Source organism: Macaca nemestrina, chromosome 14 (genome assembly GCF_043159975.1).
Source record: "Macaca nemestrina isolate mMacNem1 chromosome 14, mMacNem.hap1, whole genome shotgun sequence".
In the NCBI taxonomy this organism is placed as follows: Eukaryota; Metazoa; Chordata; class Mammalia; order Primates; family Cercopithecidae; genus Macaca; species Macaca nemestrina.
Window position 1 is genome coordinate 40,741,618 of NC_092138.1, and position 26,846 is coordinate 40,768,463.

At 33.7% G+C, this 26,846-nt stretch overlaps 1 long non-coding RNA gene across 1 annotated transcript; it reads left to right on the forward strand.

The window, feature by feature from the left end:
* The first annotated feature begins 17 nt into the window (after window positions 1-17).
* Window positions 18-26,536, forward strand: LOC105489115 (uncharacterized). Its single transcript, XR_011612554.1, has 5 exons — window positions 18-166; window positions 363-438; window positions 5,335-5,483; window positions 22,785-23,021; window positions 26,316-26,536. It is a non-coding gene; the product is annotated as an uncharacterized lncRNA (long non-coding RNA).
* The last annotated feature ends 310 nt before the right edge of the window (window positions 26,537-26,846 follow it).

Below are 26,846 nucleotides of genomic sequence, written 5' to 3' on the forward strand. Positions count from 1 at the left end.
TTCTTTTCTTTTCTTTTTCTTTTTCTTTTTTTTGGGGGGGGGGGGATATTCTTGCTTTTGTCACCCAGGCTGGATTTCAGTGGCAAGATCTTGGCTCACTGCAACCTCCACCTCCCAGCTTCAAGCAATTCTCCTGCCTCAGCCTCTAGAGTAGCTGAGATTACAGGTGCGTGCCACCACACCCCACTGAATTTTGTATTGGCCAGGCTGGTCTCAAACTCCTGACCTCAAGTGATCCCCCAGCCTCAGTCTCCTAAAGTGCTGAGGGTTACAGGCGTGACACGCCCGGCATGAAATTTTCTCTTTCTTTTGCCCTTTAAACTTCCTCTCTGAACCTCACTCTTTTTGTGTTCTTGTCCTAGTTTTCCGTGGCCGTGAGACAACAAATTTCATGTGTTTATCCCAGACAATGATGCCACTTCACTTTGACTACTTTAGGTATAAATTTTAGATTCAGCTTTTGTACTTCTATAACAAGAGTTGGAATTTTAATAGATATTTTATTGAGCCTATAAATCACTTTGGGAAGAATCGATATCTTAATAATATTGAGTCTTTAAGAACATTGAGTCTGTGTTCATTTATTAAGATCCTCTTAAATTCTTTCAGCAACATTTTATAACTATTAGCTAAAGGTTGTGAATATTTACATATACTACTTTGTATAGAATATTTTCGATGCCCTCTAAAAGGTGTTTTTTAAAAAATATTTTTACTATTATCTGTTTTAGCATCAGAATTTTTACATATTTTTGAATAATTTTATGCATGTTCAATTGGCTGGCTCATTTTTTGTGTGTGTTTATAGTTTTCTTTCTCTCTGTCTTATTCTTTTTCTCAGTATTTCTTACTCAGCTTTTTTTTTTTTTTTTTTTTTTTGGCGACTTATCACCCAGAGTCCCCAGTGTACAAGCCTATTTTGTAATGCTGCTTTGGGTTCTTGTCTTCTTTTGATATTACAGTAGAGTTAACTGCTGAATGGAGAGACGTGTTCATTCTCTCCAGGCAAGCCTGTTTCTTTCTTGCTATGTCTTATTGCCTCCTGGTACATAGAACTTTCCGTAAACGATAACCAAGCCTATAATTGGACTGGGAATTTTATTTGCTCTCCATTGTAGAGCATGGGCCAGCTCCACTCTGAACTCAAGATTTCAAGCTTTGAACTTTACTCTTGCACCTCCTATGGAGCATCTTTAGTTTCTGTTGCCTCTAGAATGTCAATATCCCAGCCACTATTGCCTCTTCCTCACAAGGAGCCCAGCGTATCTATAAGTAGTAAAATTCAATCATTCTTTGTTTGTTTAGTTGTTGGTCTTCTTTTTCTCTTCTTTGCTCAATGAGATCTTTTTTGTTTTAGCCATATTTAAAATTACCTGTCATTGGTATGTACTTCTAGCTGAACATGTGTATCAAAGCATGAACTTCTGGCATTGTGCTGTCTGTAAGTTCCACTACATAAAATTTCAAAATTTCTATGTCAGATAATTATAGACTGTCATTTCTTGAGCTATAGTAAAGAATTTCTGGTTCAAGTAAAGACATTCAAAATCAAATTAGCCTTGCTTCTGACATCTAATGTTACTCTGAATCCCAGACTCTAAGAAATTGTACTCTTGTTATTCTCTGTCTTTTCAGTTGCAACAGTTGTGGCTTAGACAGGCAAGTGGTATTCTTTTAAAAATCACACAGCTCTTGCTTCATAGAGGAAAGACTAAAGGGAATCTTGAGTTTTTCTAGGTGGGTCTGCATGCTATCAAATTAACCCATGTACAGTGACATTCCAGACAGATCCCTGCCTACTGCAGGACAAAAGAAAATAACATCTGGCAATTAATGTCTCCATAATTCTTGAGTATAAGGCAAGAAGATCCATATTTTCCTGTGGAAATCTCGATTATGAGAGACAAATAAATATAAAATATTGAATATTAAAAACAATTTGAACCCTATAATTTCTAAGGCCAGATACAAAAAATGAATATGTGTTTTCTAGTTGTATGCAGAATTTGAAATGTGAAAAAAATTCAAACAAAAAGTTATTTGGTTTATAAAACATTTCTAGAGCAATTGGAATGAATGCTTATCCATGCATTGATTAAATTCACTTTTTGTGGGTCTTTGTAAAGTTGTAGTTGAAGTTTTAAATTCATCTGAGTTTTCTTTCTTGTTCCATTGCTAAAGCTGAGCCTTCTTAGTATGCTGCCTTAAATTATCTCTTAAATTGTAATAGTTCTGTGGAAATTCTATAATTCTGCATATACAGAGAGAAATGTATTCTGAGAATATGAAATTTCAGAAATATGCTTAAAAAGTAAATATAATTTTGAAAGCTCAAATATATTAAATAAAAGTAATTGTCTTTAAAATTGACTCCAGTATATTCTATAGAGCACTTTAGTATTATTTGGGTTTTCTCTCTTCCATGAAAACGAAGGCTCATGTGTTGCAAATAAAATAAATGACTTTCCCAAAATAACTTAGTTGCCATGTCTACACAGTGCATAAAGACTGGCAATTTTTGGTGGAATGTAGGTGGTATGCACAGGCAATCCAGAATATGCTAGCCAATACTTTTTTTTTTAATATTGTTTCATTTATTTGAGTAAAAGTGGAAACAGAAGGGCAAAACTTGATAGTAGTAATGATTGGAACTTATTAAGTATTTAGTAATTATATGTACCTTTATAGTATTGCTTAGAATCTTCTTTTAAAAGTGAAAGCGCATAACTGTCTGTTCTTCTTGAATTTACTATTGATATTCATTGTCACTCTAAGAAAATTTCAGTAGGAAAATTAAAAAAAAAAAACTTTATTTTGTGTTGATTTAGGGAACACTAACACTTTGACAATGCTTTATGTAACTTTTCCATTATCCAAACAGCAGAGTAGGCCTGAGTGGGTGCTTAATAGACATGATTCATTGGATGTGTAAGTATCTGTATTGTCATTTATGTTGCTCCCTCTGATTAAAATTCCTTTCTCATTCTAGCCAGCTTAGAAAATGCCTAATTAACTTTTGACACTCAGATACTATTATTAATCTCTCCCTCAGATAAATCTGACCACAATCTTTCCTTTTTGTGCTCAGTTAATCAGTTAATCATAAGTGTCTACTGGTGAAAACATTGTTTGAAGACAAAAAAACATTTCCTTCACTGCTATATCCACAACATGGTTGTTGGTACTGTAGATATTAATAGTAGGGAGATGAGTTATAAAAAAATCCTTTTTCTTTTACTGTATTTTTACGATCAATAGACACAGACATCTTGGTTGTGCATGTTGAGTGGATTACACAGTAATTTTAAAAATGGTGTGCTGTTGCTTGAAGTCAAAACATATATTGATTTTGAATGATTTCATATGTAAAATATATCAACATAATCATGAATTAGATAATCATGAATGAAATACAAGATTCATCAAAATCTCATATAGAAAAAAATTTTAACAATGATGGGATCAACTATATTCCCACAGGATGTGCAAGATAATTACACACTTAAAAATCTATGAAATAAAATTTATGCAAGTGTGACCATGGGACTTTAAAAAATATGCAGTTCTTAATTACTTATTATTACTTTATAAGTATGCTATATCTATTAAAAAATGGTAAAAGAAAACATTCTAGTCTATCATGTAAATGCAAATATTTCTCTTTTTCTAAATGTTTGGAAGACCATAGTTTAAGAAATTATGTTAGAAGCCTCAGTAGAATCTTAACTATTTATTAATTATACATTATTCTAGATGTCACAGAACCCTCTGAGTTTCTCTTCCTCATTCAATAAATTTCCAGGGCACTTTTAAGATTAAATGTATGTAGGTACTATTTTGTATAATGTTATATTATTATTTTTATTTTTAAATTCATATCATGGAAAATCATAAATGAATAATTAAGATAAATTTAGTTTAAGCATATTTTATTGTATTTTATGAGGATGACAGATGTTTTAGAAATGCCACTAAAATTACATGTTTTAGCCAAGTATGTTTCTAATAATGATAGTAATTTTTCACTTACTATGTTTTGCAATTTTTCTTTAGAATGAAAATACTGCTCATTACCTATATTCATCTCAGAAATGCAATTTCTAAAATAATTTTTTGCCATTTTCTTTATTTTTCAAATTGCATGTTACAAAGTATATTTTCATACTCTCCAGTAGATAACAATATAACCATAAAAATATTTGGAAGGAGAAATAGTAAGTGAATTTATATTCTGTATTAATTCAAGATAAACTTGAAGTCAGTTTTTTGTGTGCTTTTTTGAGGGGTTGGCCTTATTTTTAAATGTTGAAATCAGTTTGACAATAATTATGTTCACATACATAATTATAGTTTCGTTACCATATTTATTAAAGGTGAAAAGGGAGCTTTTAACACGTCATTTAAAATGTAGGATTAGAATTTACATAAGTAGTTTTGAAGTGACAATGACTTACTCTTTTTTTATATCATCTCTTTATAATGTCTGACTGGATTATTTTTCAGCTAAGATAAAACCACTTGAGATGGACTTTTTATTACCATCATTGATAGTTTATCCATATGTCATCATACTTTTAGGTCATTTCAAATTTCAGTTGGACCAGTGTTATTTTAAAATTACAGTGGTAGGCTATATTATTCAAGCATTTTATTCACTACATTTTTATAATATTGCATTGATTACTTAGACTGCTTTTGTCAATATACAGAAAACTTAAAATGACTTAAAAATAAGGAACTTGATTAGCTCATACAATTGAAATTCAGATGTATATAAAAGGCCTTACTTGGATTTCATTCAGCCAGTGTGTTCTCATTTCTATAATTTTTTGGGTATCTCCCTCCTCTGGGGTACCTCTGTTTTTTTGTTTTGTTTTGTGGTTTTGTGTGTGTGTGTGTGTGTGTGTGTGTATGTGTGTATGTGTGTATGTTTAGATGAAGTCTCACTCTGTTGCCCAGGCTGGAGTGTAGTGGCATGGTTTTGGCTCACTGCAACCTCCGCCTCCTGGTTTCAAGTGATTCTCGTGTCTCAGCATCCAGAGTAGCTGGGACTATAGGCATCTGCCACCACGACTGGGTAATTTTTGTATTTTCAGAAGAGTAGAGGTTTCACCATGTTGGCCAGGCTGGTGTCAAACTCCTGACCTCATGTGGTCTGTCCGCCTCAGCCTTCCGAAGTGCTGGGATTACAGGCGTGGGTCACCATGCTGGGCCCTGTGGGGTACCTCTTAATCATTCATGTTCATAGAAAAATGGCTGTAGCTTTCCTAAGCCTTTCATTTGCATATCTAGCAAATTAAGACCAATTTCTTCTTCCTAACTTTCTTTTAACAGTGAGGACTTTTATCCATAATCTCCAGTGTGCTTCCCCATGGCTGTCCATGACCCCAGTTGGATCATATGCCCATTCATGAACTAACCTTTAGACTTCAGTCTGGATTTCTGACAAATCATCAACAAAGGAGAAGACTGATCATAATTATGTGAGTTTTAATCATGACCTACTGCGTAAGATTGGAACAAAATATAAGCTGTCTTCAAAATATAAGACTGCTGAACAAAAAAGAGAGGCCTACGATGTTATTGGAAAACAACAATACTCTCTACAAGTATTAACTGTTTACAAAATACTTTTACATCCATTATCTCACACTAAATGATGGTTCTAAATGCTTCCCCTTTTGCAGTTGCCCTGAGGATACATATGTTAACCCTTCCAACTCTATAATCCTTATCAACATTATATCCCATATGATAGTCTCCTAAATATCTCTGGAGTCCCAGAAAATAGTCGTGTATTTCATCAAATGCCAGGCATCAATATACAACTTGTTTCTGTATTTACGGAAAAATAGTTAAAGAATAAAAGTTAATCTTTCTATAAAAATTATTTTCATTAGTGGAAAAAAACAGTAATTCATATATTATTATCCATTAAAAAATATGCTGTTTCAGTATCCTAAGGCTAGGACTTTGCATACCAAACAACCAGACTGAAGCAGAACTTATTTAATCATTAGAGCCGTGTGAAAATCTGGACAGATTTCTACAGCATTCTTTTGGTTGCTAGATATATTTAAATTGGCACAATAGTGGCAAGATCACCTGTGTAGTTTTCCTGATTTATGGATGTAGATTGATGTTTCTCCATGGAATCTCACTTTGCTATTTAGTCATTAAAATACATGCCTCTCATTTTACTGATTTTTATACTCCCAACAAATACTCTGAATCACCACCAGAAATAAATATCTTCTTTATGTTATAGGTTTTGCTTTATTTAGTTTCTCAAAATAGTACGTTTAGTAAAAGATGCAAACTCAGCTCTTATAATGTGGCACAAAATAATCCAACTTTGACCTTAGGGAAACCATACATGCACTAATGTCTGATGATTAAAAACAGCAACAAAACTGACAAACAATTTAGCAATTTTAAGCCTCTTACATTTGTTCAAAATGATTTAACTATGTTATTGAAACAAAATCACTTCAACATTTAAGCTGAAAATTCACATTATTTCTGTATAGAAGAGAAGAACCCAGGGATTGGAGAAATGTTATATTAATAATAACTCAGTAAAGAATTATTTTTAAAGAATGGGTATAATGGCCTTCTTCTGTTGCTCACCTAACGAACAACACACAACTGCCCAATCAAAGTCTTACATATTGAAGATTAAAAAAGAGAAACAAAATTTTAAAACTTGGTAATTTAATGGGCACAAGTATTTTCTTAATAATAGTTTTCACATAAGAAGGTTATAGTGTATAAGCAAACATCTAACAGTATTTACACTGTTGCTTATTTGAAAAGCAGTGCTACTTTTAAGGAATCAGGTTAACTCTGTTTTTGACTCCTCATGGTGTTGAACTATATGTTGGAGATGAAAATTAGTAGTATGTATGCCAAACCGTATCTTTCTGTTCCCTGTTATTGGAGGGAAGGACGAGAGCTTTGGAGTGGACTAATTCCTTCTGTTTATCTCAGACTATACTAGGAAATGGTTGTAATTTTGACTAATTTGGAAAGGTTGCCAAATCTCCAACTGTTCATTCTGACATTTATTAAACATTTTACAGTAGTGGCTGCTTCTGTTAGCTGCCTGCCTTGTAGTCTCATCTATCAGCTCCCATGAAAAATAAATGGCTTGATTTCACACAATGTGTGACTGTCATCTCCCTGCCCAAACATTTTTGTTGTAATCTATGTGATTTCATAGCAGAATTGTTTTTGTTCTTTAAGTGATATGGATGTCTGCATGCCAGTGATTTCCAGTTTCAGTGTTTCTTATTTCATTGGATGTGGTCACCTATGGTGTTTTCAAACACTTTGACTAGAGATGGGTCAAATACAATCGCAATAATTTAAAGCTATGTGCAGACAATTATATACTTTCCAATAAAAATGAAAGCATAACTATTTAATGAAAATCCACACTGTAACTTAACTATGGGAAAATCTACATATCTATATGCAAATTTATATTTTTAAGCAATATACAGACACATTTGGCCCTCTTTCCCTAGTTGGTGGGTACATAAGAAGAGACATGTACTATCCCTAATATAAATGCCTTTAAAGTTTTCCTATATATAAGAGGATTTATTTTTTATATTATATACATAAATATTTAATTCTGATGTTTATTGTTTTCCCAATCAATTTTTATTCCATTTCTTCATATTAGTCATCTCATAGGTTTTTTTTATTACCAGTGTGTCTAGGTTTCAGTAATACACATCTTTGCTTATTATCTTTGTGCTTATTTGTAAAACAATGAGTCAACTTTGTTTTCGAATTTTGTTTTTTATTTTTATTGGTCCATTATACTTTTTTTTTAAGTTTCATTAAATGTCCAAGGTTTAGAAAAGTTAAACAGTGTTGTAAATCCCTGAACTTATGCATTTTGAGTGTGAAGGCTCTGTGTTCCTGACCTACTTTGCCACGCAGAGACCTGTAGCCAGGGGGTGCTGGGCATCTGTGCCTCAACCATTCACAGGTGCTGCTAAATATGTTTTTGACTTTCAATACATAAAACACTGTTAAATTATGGAAAGATATGGGGATGATGGAATTTTCATTCCCATCGAATTTTTCATTCACATTTCCCATCAATATTTCAAACAATATTTTTACTTCTTTTATAGTTTCACCAGAGAGAGCAAGAATCCTGATAAATAGCAGCTCCCACTAATGTAGATTGGCTACTGAGTACATCATGTTTTGAAGAAGGTGTAAACACAACTCTTGCGGGAGGGAGAACAACTTCCAGTCTAGTTAAGCTAATGTCCATTAAAGACATATGGTATTTTGCAATAAGAGATAGTCTTTATGATGATTGTCCTAATGTCTACTTTAAGAAACAAGTGAGACCCATCAAACAAGAAATTGAATGGATAAGATTATGAGATTTTGAATCAATAAACAGACTGCATGTTTAAAAGAAAAAAAGTCTTTTAGACTCATTATCTAATTATTATCTAATGTGTTTTGTAACAAAATTTATTGCTATAACCAATTGCATTGATATACTCAGGCAGGTAAAATGAACTGAAACCACAAGGAAAGGGGATACTTACATCCACATTATGTTGTATGTTTATATAAGTGTAGATCCTGGATAGTAGACTGAAATGCCTTAAAGTAAGTCGCTAATATCCTACCTCCCAAAAGCTCGTTATTTTTGATAGTATCTTCAGATTATGAAATAAATCTAAGAAGACTGATTTTGTTTGACCTACCAGCATCTGATGAGTTTGCCACTGCTGTTTTAAATTAGAATTAAAGACATAAACATGGTAAGATGTGATGGTGGCGTCTGCATATTCTGCAGAGATGGTTTAATATGAAGCAAAAATGAAAACATCAATTTGATTATGAAACAATCATCATTATCACATTTTCTTTACAGGTTACAAAAAAAAAGACAAACATTAAATTATACACACTGATTACCCTGTCACTATCTTAACCCCCCAACCTTCTCATACAAAGATAAAAAATAAATTTCTTTTGTTGTTTCAATTGCTATGGCATCATGAAATTTTGTCAAAGCCCAAATGACTTGCCCAAACCCTACATATTGTTTCGAGACTTTGTTTACACTCCACTGTTTTTGTTTTTTTCTGTTTTTGTTTTTTGAGTCGACAACATGCTATTGGGGACACATAATAGTTGTATATATTTGCCAGGTACATATGACATTTTGATATGTATATAGTGTGTAATGATCAAGTAAAGGTGATTGGGAAACCACCCAATTTATCATTCCTTTGTGTTATGAGCATTCCAATTCCACTTTTCTAGTTATGTTGAAATACACAATGAAGTATTATTAACTTTAGTCACCCTTTTGTGCTATTGAACACTAGATACTGTTCTATCTAACTGTATTTTGTACCCATTAACCACCTCTTCTGTATTCTCTTCCCACCTTCTTGTATCTATCATTCTACTTTCTATCTCTACAAGTTCAATATTTTTTTGCACCCACATATGAGTAAGAACATATAACATTTATCTTTCTGCGCTTGACTTATTTCACTTAACCTAACAATCCTCCAGTTCCATCCACGTTGTCACAGAAGACAGAATTTCATTCTTTATTAAGGATGAATAATATTCCATTGTGTATTTGTACCACATTTTCTTTATCTATTTATCCATTGATGGACACTACTTAGGTTAATTTCATATCTTGGCTATTGTGAATGGTGCTGCAGTAAACAAGGGAGTGTGGATATATCTTCGATATACTGATTTTTTTTTTTTGAGGGGTATATACCCCACAGTGAGATTGCTAGATCATATGGTAGTTCTTTTTTAGGTTTTTTTAAGGAACCTCTACAGTATTCTTTGTAGTGGTTGTACTAATTTACATTGTCATCAACAGTATGCAAGTGTTCACATTCTTGACAGCATGTTATTGCCTGTCTTTGATAAAACCTATTTTAACTGGGGTGAGATGATATCTCATTGTAGTTTTGATTTGCATTTCTCTAAATGCAAATGAATGATGTTGAGCATTTTCGCATGTACCTGTTGGTCATTTGTATGTCTTCCTTTGAAAAATGTCTCTTCAGGTATTTTGCCCATTTTTTAATGGGATTATTATTTTTTTTTCATATTGAGCTGTTAGAGCTCCTTATACATTCTGATTATTAATCCTTTGTTAGATGGGTAGTTTGCAAATATTATCTCTCACTCTGTGGACTGCGTCTTCACTTTATTCATTGTTTTCTTTCCTTGATATGATCCTTTTTGTCAATTTTTTTTGTTGCTTGTGCTTTTGAGGTCTTACTCAAGAAACCTTTACTCAGACCAATATCCTTGAGTGTCACACCAATGTTTTCTTCTAGTAGTTTCACAGTTTCATGTCCTAGGTTTAAACTCTCAACAAACTGGGTAGAGAAGGAACATACCTCAACATGATAAAAGTCATATATGACAAACACACAGCTAGCATCACACTGAATAGGAAAAGACTAGAAAACTTTCTTCTAAGATCTGGAACAAGACAAGGATGGCCATTTTCACCACTGTTCTCCAACAAGTACTGGTAGTCCCAGCCAGAGCAATTAGATGTGAGAAAGAAACAAAGGCATCCAAATTGGAAAGAAACACGTCAAATTATTCTTGTTTGCAAATGATATAATATTATATTTAGAAAAACCTAAAGACTTCACCAAAAACATTAGAACTGATAAATTCAATAAAGTTGCATGACATAGTATCAACATAGAAATTCAGTAGCATTTCTACATGACAGTGGTGAGCAATCTGAAAAAGAAACCAAGAAAGTATTCCCATTTGCAAAAGCTACAAATAAAATCCATAAAAATAAACTTGACCAAAGATGTGGGAAGGTAAAAATAATAAAAACTATAAAACATTAATTAAAATCTTTGAAGAAGGCAAAAAAATATAGAAAAAGTTTCCAGGCTTATGGATTGAAAGAATCAATATTGTTAAAATGTCCATAGGATGTAAAGCAATCTATCAATTCAATGCAATCTCTTTCAAAACACCAATGACATTTTCATGGAAATAGAAAAAAATTATATCATTTTATGTAACTACCAAAGACCCAGAATAACCAAAGTCATCCTGAGCAAAAAGAACAAAGCTGGGGGCACCACATTACCTGAACAATAAGAACAAATGGACACAGGGAAAAGAACAACACACACTGGGGCCTGTCAGGGGTGCAGGGGGAAGGAGAGCATCAGGATAATTAGCTAATGCATTTGGGGCTTAATACCTAGGTGATGGGTTTATAGGTGCAGCAAACCACGATGGCACACATTTACCTATGTAACAAACCTGTACGTCCTGCACATGTATCCTGGAACTTAAAGTAAAATAAATAAATGAAAGTTTATGACTAATTTTTGTACACTTAATACCTTTCTTCATTTACAAATAGTTTATAACTTGTATCTTAACATACTGCCTCCCTCAGCGTTGTTGTACCAATGTGGTATCAGCTATTCCCTTCCATATACCTTTAAATTCTTACCTCTACTATTTTCTTTTTCCACCATTTTTATCCTTTTTTCTTTACTTTTTGTTTCTCTTTTTTGCTGTCTGTTGATCTTTTACCTTCTTTATTTTTTGTCTTTTACCATATGTTGTAAACCTATTTAGTGCAAATCCTGTCTGCTCTGCCTATGAAGTAGCCATTCTTTTATTTCTTTACTTTCCTTAAAAACAAAAACAAACAGACAAAAAACATTTAGTGCAAAATCGGATGTTAAATTTCGAAATGGTTCAATGTCAACTGTCTGGATTCTGCCCTTGAGGTGCTGTCTGGTAGGACAGATGGAGCATACATACAAATTAAATATAATACAAATTATCAGTAATGAATGCCATGAGAAATTACTGATAAAGAATTTCCCACATACAAACCACCCTTTTGCAATGTTTCTAATCATAACTTCTGAGTCACCTGTTTACTAAACTACGTGATTTATTTTGCTTTTGCATATTTTCACAAAGATTCCTCTACTTTATTGTTAACTGAAAATTTCTCAACAGTTAGAATAAGACATGAGAATCTATGAAATGTTTAAGAGTGAGGTCTTGAAATATCTACATTTGATCTGAGATAGTGACGGTATCTGTTTAGAAAGGTTTCAATCAGAAGGAGGCATCCCTTTCCAAAGGCTATTGCATTGGTGCAGCAGAAGAAAATAAGCAACTCAGCTAAAGTATATAGTAAGGAGAGAGAATAATATATTAGGACTAATTTGAATAATAAATGTAAAATAGAGTTATTTTTTTCCTTTTTTCTTACATAGTTTTCTCATCCAAAGGCAAAACTCCTTAGGAGGAAGGAATGGACATGACATGTCTGAAAAGAAGGCCAAGACTTAACTATGTTCAAGACTAATGGACTAGTGCTGATGAGCAGAATGGTGGGAACATACAAAAATGTCTGCTAACAATCTTCCATTCAGAACGGCCTCTCTCCCACTTGATTCACATGATCACTGTGGAGCTATTATCACTGAACAATGCCGCTCTGCCCATACAGACACACTCAATCTGTTCTAAGATGGGAAGCTCAACCAAGTGTGCCAAAGGCCTCCCTGATGATTAGTGTATGGATAAAGAACCATTTTCCACCTTTGGTTATCTATACTAAAAGATGAAGCCTGTTTTTGCCAACGGGTTTATGAGAATGAAGAAAGTAAAGCTCCTAAGAAAAATAGAGCAATTACTGCTGGTGATTGGATCCCATACTGTGCCAAATGGGGTCATAACAAAGGGAGGGAGAGGTGGAAGACACAAGGGCAGCCTTGGATATAGGAATAAATTATATCTCACAATTTCTTCAAGATACATCTGTAGTTATTTATTTATTTTTGAGACAGAGTCTTGTTCTTGTCACCCAGGCTGGACTGCACTGGCACAATCTCAGCTCACTGCAACCTCCGCCTCCCAGATTCAAACAATTCTCCTGCCTCAGCCTCCCGAGTAACTGGGATTACAGGCGTCCACCACCAAACCTGCCTGATTTTTATATTTTGAGTAGAGACAGAGTTTCAGCATGTTGGCCAGGCTGGTCTCAAACTCCTAACCTCAAGTGATATGCCAGCCTCAGCCTTCCAAAGTGCTGGGATTACAGGCGTGAGCCACCGTGCCTGGCAACATTTGTATACTTACGATAAATTCCTCTTACTTCCTTAAACAAAATCAAGATGTTTATTTGTGTTTTAGTTATCTCCCTACTCTGTATAGGCTGTGATATAATTTTGAGCAGGCATAGTGTGTACTGAACATACCTGATTATACTGAAGAAAAGGTCCTGTTAAATAAATTTATTATAATTAAATAATATCTATTTGGATGACATATAGAAAAGAAAAACACAACTGCCATATTCAAAGACAACAAATAAATTATTTTTAATATAAATTAGAATGCAGAAAATTAGCCCATGATGAACTTAGAATCTAGTTGTTGCAAAATATGGCATAATTTGTCTTATTTTTTCTGTTATAACCATGCCTAATCATAATAAACTAGAGGCTTTAGTAAAGTTTTTTAAGATAAGTTTAATTAATATGGCTTTAGTTATAAAACAACATTTCATAGTTTTCCTGAGTCAGCACATATTCCATATTCTCATATATTTTCTATCACCATTGATCTTTTAAAATTCTAAATAATTCTGGAACATTTCAAAATCATCAAAGCTCACAGATTATTTTAACTATTTCACTAGTAAATGTTCATCAAAACTGTCAAAATATAATCTTAAAAAATATTATAGTCCTCTTGGGAAGATTTACTATCATGAAGTAATCATGTTGATTATTATACAAAATATTTTTTCTTTATTTAGCAATGATCATTGTGTTGCTAGTCACTTTCATTCAACCTGATTGCTATTCTCTGGGTTTGTTTATATAGGGAAATGAATATATTTCTATAAAATATTATATATTAATATGGGTTTGGGGAGATTTGCTTCTCACTCACAGAAGTTGGGTCCATAAATGTTTGAGGAACACATGATGACTAGGAGCAAAAAATTAGGACCTAATCCCTAACTCTAAAGACAAGCCTAACCCCTAACTCTCAAGGCAAGTTAAAGATTTTCAAAGTCAGAAAGTGAAAGTGGAGATACGATGAGGAAGAAGTTGATGGGGGACACAAATAGTTTTTTTAAGTGAACTGGAGTTGAGTCAGTAGCCATAGAGTCACAAGTTATCCTCTTGTGGATTCTATCACCAGTACCCAGTGCCGGCACAACACATCAGTTGGAATCCAGAAACCATTCAACCCTCACCTGAATGGGTCATATGGTGTGTGTGTCAAAGAACCATTAGTTTTCTTTTTGTTGGCCTCATGAAGATCCTCTTGGTAACAGCCAAAACGTCACATAATATTACTGCCTTGCTAGAGTGATACTTATCGGTAGCTTTAGGTCTAACTAGGCGCTGCGATAGGCTAAAAAAAAAATGTTCCCAATGCTGTAACCACCTTCCAATCCCTTAAACTTGTGATACCTTATTGTGGAAAAGAGTCTTTGCCAATGTAATTAGTTAAAATTCTTAAGTGAGAGAATCTTCCTGGATTATTCTGGTGGGCCCTAAATAACATGAAAAGTCAAAGCGAAAGACAGAGGGAGATGACACAGAGCAGAAGGCATCGTGAGGATGAAGGTGGGGATTGAAGGGATATAGCCATGGGCCCAGGAATGCCAACATCTCTCAGAAGATGGAAAAAGCAAGGAACACATTCTCTTTAGAGTCTTCAGAGGAAATGTTAACCTGTGGACACCTTTGTGGGCTTCTGGCCTACAGAATTTGAGAAAATAAATTTCTGTTGTTTCAAGCCATTGAGTTTGTGGCTTTTATCTCGGGATATTACCTTTACAATGTCACCTATATATATATATATATATATATATATATATCACCTAATTTATATCTAACCTATTACATTATCTATAGGAAACTAATATAGCTACCATGTCAGTCTATTCTGGCATTGGTTTAAATAATTACCTGAGACTGTGTAATTTATAAAGAAAAGAAGTTCAGTTTGGCTCATGGTTCTGCAGGCTGTACAGGCATGGTGCCAACATCTGCTCAGCTTCTGGTGAGGCCTCAGGGAGATTTCAATTGTGGTGGAAGTTAAAGTATAGCCAGTGTATCACATGGTGAGAGCAGGAATAAGCAAGAGAAGGGATAAGATACTAGGCTTTTCGAACAACCAGATCTCACTTAAATTCAGAGAAAGTACTTACTCATTAGCCTGGGGGTGGCACTATGCCAGGGATCTGCCTCTATGATCCAATACCTCTCACTAGGCCCCACCTCTAACATTGGGGATTACGTGTCAACATAAGATTTGGAGAGGACAACACATTCAAACCATATCAGCTACCATCCTACTTTTGCCAAACAGCATTCCTTTTGTTGATAGCCTGAGATAAAAGGTGGAGTCCTGGACATGTAGTGGAATGGTTGTGTAGAACAGAAACTGCCAAACACCTGAATATATATGAAAATGAATGTCACCAACTCAGGATCTTTCTCTAAGCTAGAATAGTGGTCAAACGCACTTCTTGGATAAATGTATAAATATATATATACAGATGTGTATGTGCATATATGTGAATATAAGTAATGCATGTTTGTTTAGAGGGAGCAAAAGAGCACATTTACTTTTCATCCTTAAGGTTAAAAGATATGAACAAATACTGTTTAATGCATTCTAATTTCTCTGTAACTATATCACTCTTTATCCATTTGAGGGAAAGTTAGGAAAGTATGCTAAAAAACTGAAAAACTGAAAAACTGAAACTTTTTTTTTCCTCTTCATTTCTGGATGTATTTAGATTGAAAAGACACTGCAGTAGAGGGTAGAAAAAATAATCTATGCTTGGCACCTAGGCACTCACAATTTAAGACAATTATATACCCCAGGATGTTTTTAAAGAAAGATTCACCTGAAATGGACATTCCCAAAAAGAGAGTATTAACAGTATAGTTAATTATCCTGGCTAAAAGGTAATATTTTCACATCCATGTTATCTATGTCATATACTACCAGAGAACATTTCAAAACACTCAAGAGTGTAGCATGCTTTCTATTTAGGTGCCATATGCACAATCTACAATCTTTGTTGAGAGCCCCTTGCTCTCATAGTTAAAAGAAACACAGAAAGTACATGTCTTTCATCACAAAGCGAGGTTCAAGGCTCCATTTCACCAGTCACCTACCAGTGAAAACACTTGGTGACATGCCTTTCCCTGAATTTATACAGAATTCCAAGCATAGCTTAAACATTTTACATCTCGATTTCATGAATGTGAATAGTTATAGAGTCAGGGCATATGGACACATTATAAGGAAAACCTAAAGAAAAGTAGCAAAGTATTTTATTTTTTATTTCAACATTAAAGCAAATACCACCTGTGCAGTCAAAAATGCCCACATTCTTAACATACTGAGAACTGTGAGAAGTCAAGCAGGTGCTGAGAAGAAAATAGTAAAGAAAAAAAATTGTGTTTCTTAAGATAAACAAAACATTTACCTTCAAGTTTTTAACATCCTGCTTATTTCTTTTCATGTTAAGTTATAACAAGTATCACATGTATTGTTGAGAAATATTTTTCAAAAGAAAGACTAGAAGGCCACAGAATTACGACCTATAGAAAATGACAAGAAATAGAAGTTTCAGGGCTTTCTTTTTTAAAAGACCATTAAATAAAGAAGAAAAAATTGTGAGGTGGTTATTATCTTGGAACCCAGGAGATTACAGAAATTAGCCAGTGGAAGAATCATAAGTTAATAATGATTGTGAAATATTGTAGTTCAAGAAACCAGGTGTAAACATACAGTGAAATGTGTGCTGCAGTTGCAGTAACAGTGTGTCTCCTTAAAGAGAAGCTAAGAGACCTCTAGCTTAAATGAAAATTGCCTTTTAGGAAGGATACCAGGTTAAGAGTGGTCAAAACGCAGGGTGCCCCATAGTTATTTCAAATAAACAACAAATAATTTTCTACCATAACTATGTCCCAAATATTGCACTATTATGCTATACTTATGCTAAACACTCAATTGATTATCTAAATTTCAAATTGCAGCTGGATGCCCTGTACTTATATTTGCTAAATCTGTCAAACCTAACAGGAAAAATGAGAAACAGGATTTGGAAATATCACAGGAAACAATAAGTTTACATTGACTCTATCAGTGATTCTCTCTCTCTATTAAATCTCTGTCTCCTTGCCTCTCTCTTTCATCCAGAATTTATTTATTTTTTCTCTCTAGTTTATTCATTTTTTCTCAATGCAGAGCAATTTTATCTGTTTTTTAATGTATTTTTATGCATGCAATAAAGAAACAAGGTGTAACCTGGGCAACATAGTGAGAGATTGTCCGTACAAAATTGTTTTTAAAAATTAGCTGGGTGTGGTACCATGTGCCTGTAGTTCCAGCTACTGGGGAGGCTGCGAAGGGAGGATTCCTTAAGCCCAGGAATTAGAGACTACAATGAGCTATGTTCATGCCATTGCACTATAGCCTGGGTGAAAAAGTGAGACTCTGTCTCAAAAAAGAAAAAAAAAAAAAAAGGAAGGGAGGGAGGAAAGGAGGGAAGAAGGAAGGAAGGGAGGGAGGAAAAGAGGGAAGAAGGAAGGAAGGAAGGAAGGAAGGAAGGAAGGAAGGAAGGAAGGAAGGAAGGAAGGAAGGAAGGAAGGAAATAAGGAAATAAGGAAAGCAAGAAACCAGGAAAGCAGGAAAGAAAGAAATTGGCCCAGTTTTGCAGTTTTGGTTATTATCTACTTTCTGGTCAAAGTAATAACCACCAGGGTTTCTAGGTCACTTCACCCAGTGTCTTCTCAATAGATGCTATAGAAGCAGCCTTAGAAAAGAAATAGAAATGGAGGAGGGAAACTGAGTAACATGGCTATCTAAGTCACAGTTATAAATCATGTCTTCAAGGGTTATTAGCTTAAATATCACAAATTTACAAGATTAATTGAAAATATGAGTACATAGAATAATCTACTCTGCAAAACTCCAGTTTGCGTATATACAAACACGACTACATTCACACAAATAAAAAAATTCAAAAATATTTCCAAGTATGGTTGTGGTGATGATTAAAATTTTATCTTCTATGTACATTTTTATATTTGCCAAATTTTCTTCAAAAAGCTCTATTTACCTAAAGAACTCATGACATCAAAAATTGATAAGTGGAAGGAACACATGTTTTCTAAGAATTATGAGGGCAAAAATGTTGTTTAGTAACCCAGGAGATTACAAATATTTCTCTTAATATGAACTGCAAGCTGTTCAGTCTGGAAAGTTCTGAAAATCTGCTCCAGAACACAATGTTTCAAAGGTAGAGAAATTAGAAAGGACAATACCTAAGATATTTTGAGGGAAAGTAATATATAAGGGAAAAGTGAAATATTTCAGGAAAATTACAGTATTTTAAATTATCTTTTAATTTAATTCAATTTATATGTCCTATACACATATAAACAGGGCCTGAAATTGGGAAGCATGTACCTCACTCTAAATTCAAAAATTAAAGAGCTAGATAAATAATTAAGGACATATAAGGTAATGAGTCTTATAAAGCTTTTATTATCAGTACACCAATATTATCAAGTCTTTTTGTTATCATTTTTGGAAACATCTACAGCTTTAATCTTCTAACAACATTTTCACCATTTGTTAAACATTTATTTTCTAACAAGCTGTCTTGTCCATATATTTTTCACTTTAACCTCCTGCCTTCTGTTAAAATAACAATTTGCCAAGGCATTTAGACTAAAACTTGCAGCCCACAGTGAATGAGTCACCAAGTTCTTCCAATTCTTTAAATTGCAACTTGAATCACTATGTTGATCTCTGTTCTGCTGCCACTTTGTATGTCATCATTATATCATCATTGTTTTATGCTTAGATTATTTAATTATTTAAAAAGTAGTCTGACTCTCAGCTTGATCTTAAGTTTTGAAATTATTCTGAACCTGATTAATCTTCTTAAAACACTGCTTTGTGTATGTATTAGTCTGTTCTCATGCTGATAACAAAGACATACCCTAGACTGGGTAATTTATAAAGGAAAGAAGTTTAATTGACTCAGTTCCACAGGGCTGGGGAGGCCTCAGGAAACTTACAATCATGACAGAGGTGGCAGCAAACATGCCCTTCTTCACATGGCGGCAGCAAGGAGAAGTGCAGAGTGAAGTGGGGGAAAGCCCCTTATAAAACCATCATATCTCATGAGAACTTACTATCACAAGAACAGCATGGAGGTGACAGCCTCCATGATACAATTACCTCCCACTGGGACCCTCCTATGGCAAGTAGGAATTATGAGAACTACAGTTCAAAATGAGATTTGGGTGGGAACACAGCCAAATAACACCAGTGTATAAGTAACTATGACCCCAAATTGTTCACGTAAAAAATAATAATGTGAGAATCTGCCCTTTACTTAGTACTTGAGGAAAAAAACAGTTCACAAAGAGCGTTTAAACAAATCTAATACATTGTTCATTACCATTTTTTCTGCTTGAAACACTTTTTATTTTATCAACACCTTAATGTTAAAAAGACTCCCACTTTTGTATGGAAAACTAACAATTTTCTCTCATACCCTTTGTTTCTAAGGCAATGTCAAAAAGTTTTATGTCAAAAAGTTTCTAAACTCTATAAAATGTATAGTTGCAAAAGCCTAGAAACTTTGTTCAGAAATATAGATTTAAAAATAGAAACTAATATTATCTCTTTTAAGAAAAAAAAGCCAGAGATAATCCAGAAATCTACATATATCATAATTAACTACAACTATACTCAAGCACTATAAATCTTATTCACACAAAAGATATAATAGGATCTAATTCCTTGGAGTTACCTATGAGTCATTTACTTGCACAAAGAACTCCTCAAATATGAAGCTTGTAAAAAGTTCTTTTAAGTAAAACACACACACACATACACACACACACACACACAAACACATACACACACACACAAACACAATTTTCTTCCAGAAGTTTTTTTTTCTTAATTGGAAAAAAATTTTGTTCTCATAATATTTTGTACTTAAGCTTACCATGACTGGGAAGTAATTTTTTTCAGCTAGTTAGGGCTGAGAATGTCATCTGGGGGAATAATTGAACCAACATACCTGAACAGCTATTATATGAGAGTTTCATATCAAGCAATTACAAATGATCGAGGGATGAAAATCATAAACATTATTAGAACTTTAATTTCAAAGAATATAAATTCATGAAATTAAGAATACATTGAATTTTAATTTCCAAGAATGCATATTTGGAAATTATATTTTTGAAAGAATAACTTCATTGTTATAAGAGAAATCTAGTGATAAGTAGCTCCTTTTGAAATATGAGTTTTATATATATATTATAGAGTCTTGATTTTATACAGGATAGAAATATTCTTGTGCTGTCCATTTTCAGATACTGCTAGTTAAAATGAGGAAAGTGTAGCATAGTCACTCTCTTATTAGGTAAGAAAATTATTTTTCCACAGTAACCTCACTTAGTCTAATCCAGATTTGAGCTAAGAAATGGGGCTGAGAGTGCATTTTAGATTACACTTTGGCACAATGTTATTCAACTATGCTTTGGGTTTACAGATTGGTAGGTATTCCCACTATACTGTAGAAACAAGTAATGGATAAAGAAGTTAGGGTTGAGTGTGGAGAAAAAGAAGTCTAGGTCTTAAAAGAATATGAATGATATACTAAAAAGCTATCACTTTACTCTGAAGTCATTCAAGGTTTCTGAGCAGGATGATGTGACCTAACATTGCTATCCTATGACGTACTGTTCTATGCCTACTCAAAGAGAAATTTTAAAGATAATTCTCATAACAGGAAAGCTTTCTTCTCCTATTTACTAAGCATCAATGATGAAGCTTCCTTATTTGTCACTTCCCTAGGAAAAACTGTCAAATTTTTAAGAGTAAAGAAGCTGTCACCTTCAGCCTTGTCATTCTATAAATATTTGCTTTTGACAAGGAGGTACATATGTAAAGAAGAGCAGTGCTTTTCTGCTGGACTATGCAAATATATTAATATACCATAATATTTAATTTGACAGTATAAAATACAATTGAAGCTTTATATTTCACATCAGTAAAAAAAAAAAAAAAATTACATCCAAAAAAAAAAAAAGATGTTTTCTAGGGATCTCCTTTTTTTTGAAAGATAGAAGGAAAACGTGATCAGCCAACAATTCATCAGGGACTTACTTTGTTGGAGGATACTCCAGGTGCTTTGTTTCTACTTCCTCTTCCTCCTCCTACACACATTTAGCTATTTACTCAGTGTATCTGTAGTAAAAATAACACATCAATGAGTCTACTTATTCTACTTTTTCCCTACTCTGGCTAAAGTATCCTAGGAGAGAAGTATGAATCATTTAGAATGAAGATCTGGGGCTTTGTTTTTCCAGGTTTTTGCTGTCCCCCATTACTGGGGAAAAGAGAATTGGCTTCAAGTATCTCTGGGCATCAAGTATTTCCAAACAAAAAGAAACTAGATATGTAGCTCCTAGGTATTAGAAGCTGGTAAATAACAGGGATGATTTTATTATAGAACAAAAAACAATGCAGGATATATGTGGTAAACATGTAATTGGCAAATAAAATCATTCATTTTAAAATAATCATGCAGTTAGTAAGTGACTAAAATTTCATGACAAACTTGAAAATCTTACACCAATTATCAGAATCAAGTATTAATGGTTCACGTTAATATCAGTATTCTGACTAGTCCACTCTCTAATTAAATAAAGATAAAGCTTACATCTACTAATGTCTTTCCTAATTAGAAAAACCATTTAAAGGGAACTTACCTCTTGCACCTACAATTTTACTGTCCAAATTCAAAAAAAGTTATGAAAAAAATATAGGCAGTGGCATTAACCCACATGAGGGTAAAATGTTCTCACCAGTTAGTGAATTTAAAATATTGCTTGACACTAACAGAGAAAAGTGATAACTTGAAACTGAGTTTGAAATTCAGACTAACTTGGTTTTAACTCTTTCTTACAAATTATGTAATCTTGAGTAAATTATTTGACGCCTGTGACCCATTGTTTCTCCTCAGTAGGAATAATATAGCATAGGGTTTTTGTGAACCTTACATGCCACAATGTACGTAAATAACATTATATTATATACATTGATTTCTTTCCTTCCCCTTAGGGTAAAGATTTTATAACTGCATATTACAGGGCAAAATTTATGCTTTGTGTGGAAAAAAGTACTCTTATGAAGCTTGATTCATATTTTATATTGCTTCTTTCTTTACTTAATGTTTTGCTGGAACATATAAAGGAACCTGCTGACATCCATTCCAGTCACTTTTTATTATAACTTTTGTATTCTCAGAGTACACACCCATGGGAGAAGTATACTCCCCAGGAGGCAATCCATTTGTGAGCAGATGCAGCATCTTATTTCTCACTAAATGAAAATCATGTAAATATAAAGATGAAATACATGTTGTTCAAGGTTAGCTACCTGAAAAGGTCATGGACACTCATTGTACTCTTTTTTCCTTTATGTATATACCTTACTAGTGCTGACATCAGCTTCAGACTTTGGAATTTACTGCATTTAAAAAAAAAACTTGATGTCTTCATCTTATAACCACACTGTTTGCATTACTGCTGTTAGTATTAACTAACTGTTGTAGCAAACACCTCCTGATCTCAGTGACTTACTATAATTGTTGCTCATTTGTTCTGATATTACAGTGTGTGTCAGAAAGCTTTCTTCCAACTGGAGACTCAGGAATCCAGTATGCTTCCGTCTGATACATGTGGCATCTTCATTGTAAGGCTTTCAAGATCTATGTGGACGAGATAATAGAATGTCAAGTATCAAGCATGGTTTTCAAGGATGTGCTTGTACATTATATGCATTAATTTGGCCAAACATAACTTTGGCTAGAACTTCATCACATGACCCCAACGTAACTACAAAGGATGCAGGTAAATGTAGTCTTTATGTATACCAGTAGGGAGATCACATATTTGGTGAAAACACAGTATTGTCTCTGCTATGCTATCTAAATTGATGTCTGTGCTCCTTTGAGTATGTGTGCTCCATGAAGTTTAATTTTTTTTTTTTCTGTGATGGAGTCTCACTCACTCACAGTCTTGGCTCACTGCATCCTGGGTTCAAGTGATTCTCCAGACTCAGCCTCCCAAGTAGCCAGGATTACAGGTGCGTGCCACCATGCCCAGCTAATTTTTGTATTTTCAGTAGAGACAGCATTTCCCCATGTTGGCCAGCCTGGTCTCAAGCTACTGACTTCAAGCGATTCACCCACCTTGGCCTCCCAAAGCACTGGGATTATAGGCGTGAGCTACTGCACCTGGCCAAATGTGCATCACCAGTGTCTAGAACAGGACTATAATATGTATGTGGTATATGTAGAGTAATTAAATACAAGTTACAAGTAAAACAAAAGATAATTGTGTGGTAATCAAAGGAAACACATATTGTTGTGCCTAGTAATGCAAGTATATAAATGCTACAGTTTAAAAATTCTCATCTAAAAAATAATATGCACTATTATAATATTGTTTACATGAGATGGATGAACAGTGTAATCTTGGATGTTATGGTGAAAGAGAAGTGTTTAGAAGTCTTACATAGTATTATTGAGATGTATTACTTTTTATTGTGAAGAACTTTACAACAACAAATGTAGAATTCTGTTTTCCACTGGAAAATAAAAAAGTGAATTGTTTTGATTTTATATGTATTTACTTATATATGCTTACATTAGTTTAAACAGAGACAAAATAACTTACAGACATACATATACATGTATGTATACACACACACACAGGCACAAACCAGATATAAAAGCACAAGTCAGGCATGATGGTGTGCACCTGAAGCACCAGCAACTCAGGAAGCTGAGACAGAAAGATCTCTGAGGTCAGCAATTCCAGACTACAGTGTGCTATAATCATGCCTGTGAATATCTACTGCACTCCATCCTGAGCAACAGAACAAGATCCAGTGTCTAAAATCCAGGCTATATAAAACTTTTTAAAAATTAAAAATAAAGACATGTTGGGTTAGGATTGGTGTCTATTGATTTTTAGAGCAACTATTTTCAATATGCAGAATCATTCACCATCGAAGTATTTTCCCTAGTCCCTAAAAATGATTTTTAGTTATAAATGTGATAAAATTGCTGCTAAACAGATGTTAAATTCATCATTCCCAGACAAACCTAGAAGAATATTTGGATTCAGAAGAAATAGTTACATTTAGTGTCTAGAGTTTAATAAGAATTGCATAAATTGCTAGCTATTTGATGACAGAAGATGCATTGTAAATGGATAGATGGATTAATGGATAGATGGATGGATAGATAGATTGGTTGATGGATATAGATAGATGCTTGGTAGAAGGAAGAAGTAAAGCCATTTTGAAATAAATTTTCATTGACTTTAGAAAAGAAAATTTAAAAAAAAAGTGCTGCAACTGTTGAGACCACAGTGAGTGATCATGCAGCATTGTGTACAGTATTCCCTGACCAGGTCATAGACCTAGCCTCCTAGTTGTGCTATGTGATTATTTGTGAAATGTAAAATCAAATGCTGTAAATCTATTAACCAATATTTTCTAGAACTCAAAGCCCAAATTATAACTTTGCTAGACATGTATTTCTGCATCTCTTGTAAGAACAGATGGTTTTCCCTTCTAAGTATATTCTTAGTATATTCTTTTAATTGGCTGTTTAAAGGTAATGAGGACTCCCAACCTGATATGCTGAGTTAGCAAGGAAATGCAGCTGGTCTTTCTCATGCAGACAAACAGCAGTGGCTCCAGTGGTGATATGCAGAAGTATTGTTTCCTTCACAGTGCCATCTTTTATACCCCACATTTTAGTAGTCTCACATAGGATTTTGATGTTAGTTAAGATTTTTAACCAAAGTGTGCAACTTTAAAAAAGTATGAGTAAAGAAGAAACTTAAAGAGCAACAAATCTTTTGCTTTATCTTAGTAAACTTTACTTATGTGTCTTTAAGTTGTACTTGAACTATTTATCCTAGTAGTTCCTAAAAATCTCTTTCAACTCCTTAGAAACTTACGGAGTATCACTAACACCATTTTATAAAATAACCCTGTGTCTCATTTTAATTCAAAGATCAGGAGTATATGAGATAAACTTTAAAATGCCCCTCTTACCCACTCTGTAATATCTCCTTTTGTTCTTGTCTTGTAGGAACCAAGTGCATAAAATTACCTAAATGGCCACAAGATAAAATGCTATTTCCTTTGTAGTCTTTCATTCCTTTTATTTGTCTCTGGTTTGTGCTATTGTACTTTTTCCAACAACAACTATAGCACATCTTCATGTGACATCTTGAATTCTCATTTTACCCTTGATTATCTTTCTTTCTACTTCACAGAGAAAATATAGTATCTTGAGCAGGATAAATTCAACACAAATATGCTGCGCAAATGCACTGTTTTTCTACATATTGTATTAGAGCTTATTAGAATCATTTATTGCTGTTGTCAAACCCATTTCTTTTTTCACTCTCTCCCATGTATACCTATATGTTGATGATTCCCACAATGCATTCCTAAACAAAATTTATTTTATATATGCAACACATATTTCCAACTCACCATAAGACTTGTTTACCTGGATGCTTTATGGTCTGCAAAAATTCAGCAAGTCCAAATCAATATATTTTCCCAGAATTATCACTACTAATCTAAGTTAATGTAAACATTATTTAATCAAGTCACACAAGGGGGAGAAAAAAACTACAACAAACAAACAATTCAGCATCAGATTGTTAACTCTCTCACCTCCCAACATGAAATTCATCATAAATATTTATCAGACTTACCTTTTCCCTTCTAGTGCCATCTTAATTCAAGCCCTCATTATGGTTAATATAATTTTTTTCAATAGCTGTCTCACTGTTTTTTTCTGTTTCTGTTATTATCCACTCTCAATACAACTTCTTGCACAGACTCACTGATCTTTCTAAACATGCAAAACATTGTAGAATCTCTCTAATTATAATCTTTCAACGATGGGGCTTGGTCTGTGAAATAATTTCAAAATACTTTGTAGTCCCTGCTTAATTTACCAAACTCTATCCTGATATTGGGAGACTTGGAACTTCTCAAATTGCTATACTCCATTGTAACTCCAAGTCATTGCAGAAGCTCCTCCCTCTACTTAGTTTACCTCTACTCTTGTCTCTAAATCATGAATATCTCTTTATTCTTTATTCTTTAAGATTCAGCTCAACTGAAGCCTCAAGTTGTGTTCATATTTTTACAGATGAAGACTACGTGGTTACACAATGAGTAAATGTTGGAGTAGGAATTCGAACAATTCTGTCTGCTTCAAAATTCTAAGCTCTTAGCCAGTGCTTGCTATTGTCTCCTACTTCGCATGTAAACTCCAAATGTGCTTTTATTTTTTCTGACACAAAATAAATGGAAATGTTCTTTGTGAGTCATTCATTCGAGTACCATAGCTTGCCCTTTTCCTGATAATGGCATGATTCAGAACTTTTAATAATGATTATAATTAAGCAACGATATCATTGCCCCTCTGTTTTATGAGACAATAATCCAATTCCTAAATGGCTAAACTAGAAGGCCAAAGGCAGAGCAGTTTATCACAGCTAGAGAATCAGATTACTGCTGAGTAAAACAGAGAGCCTTGATATTATTACTACATAAAGCATGTGTGAGGGTTAATAGCCCTCTATCCAAATTTTAAAAAATATTATACAGACAATATTTAAAACAGAAAGGAAGGA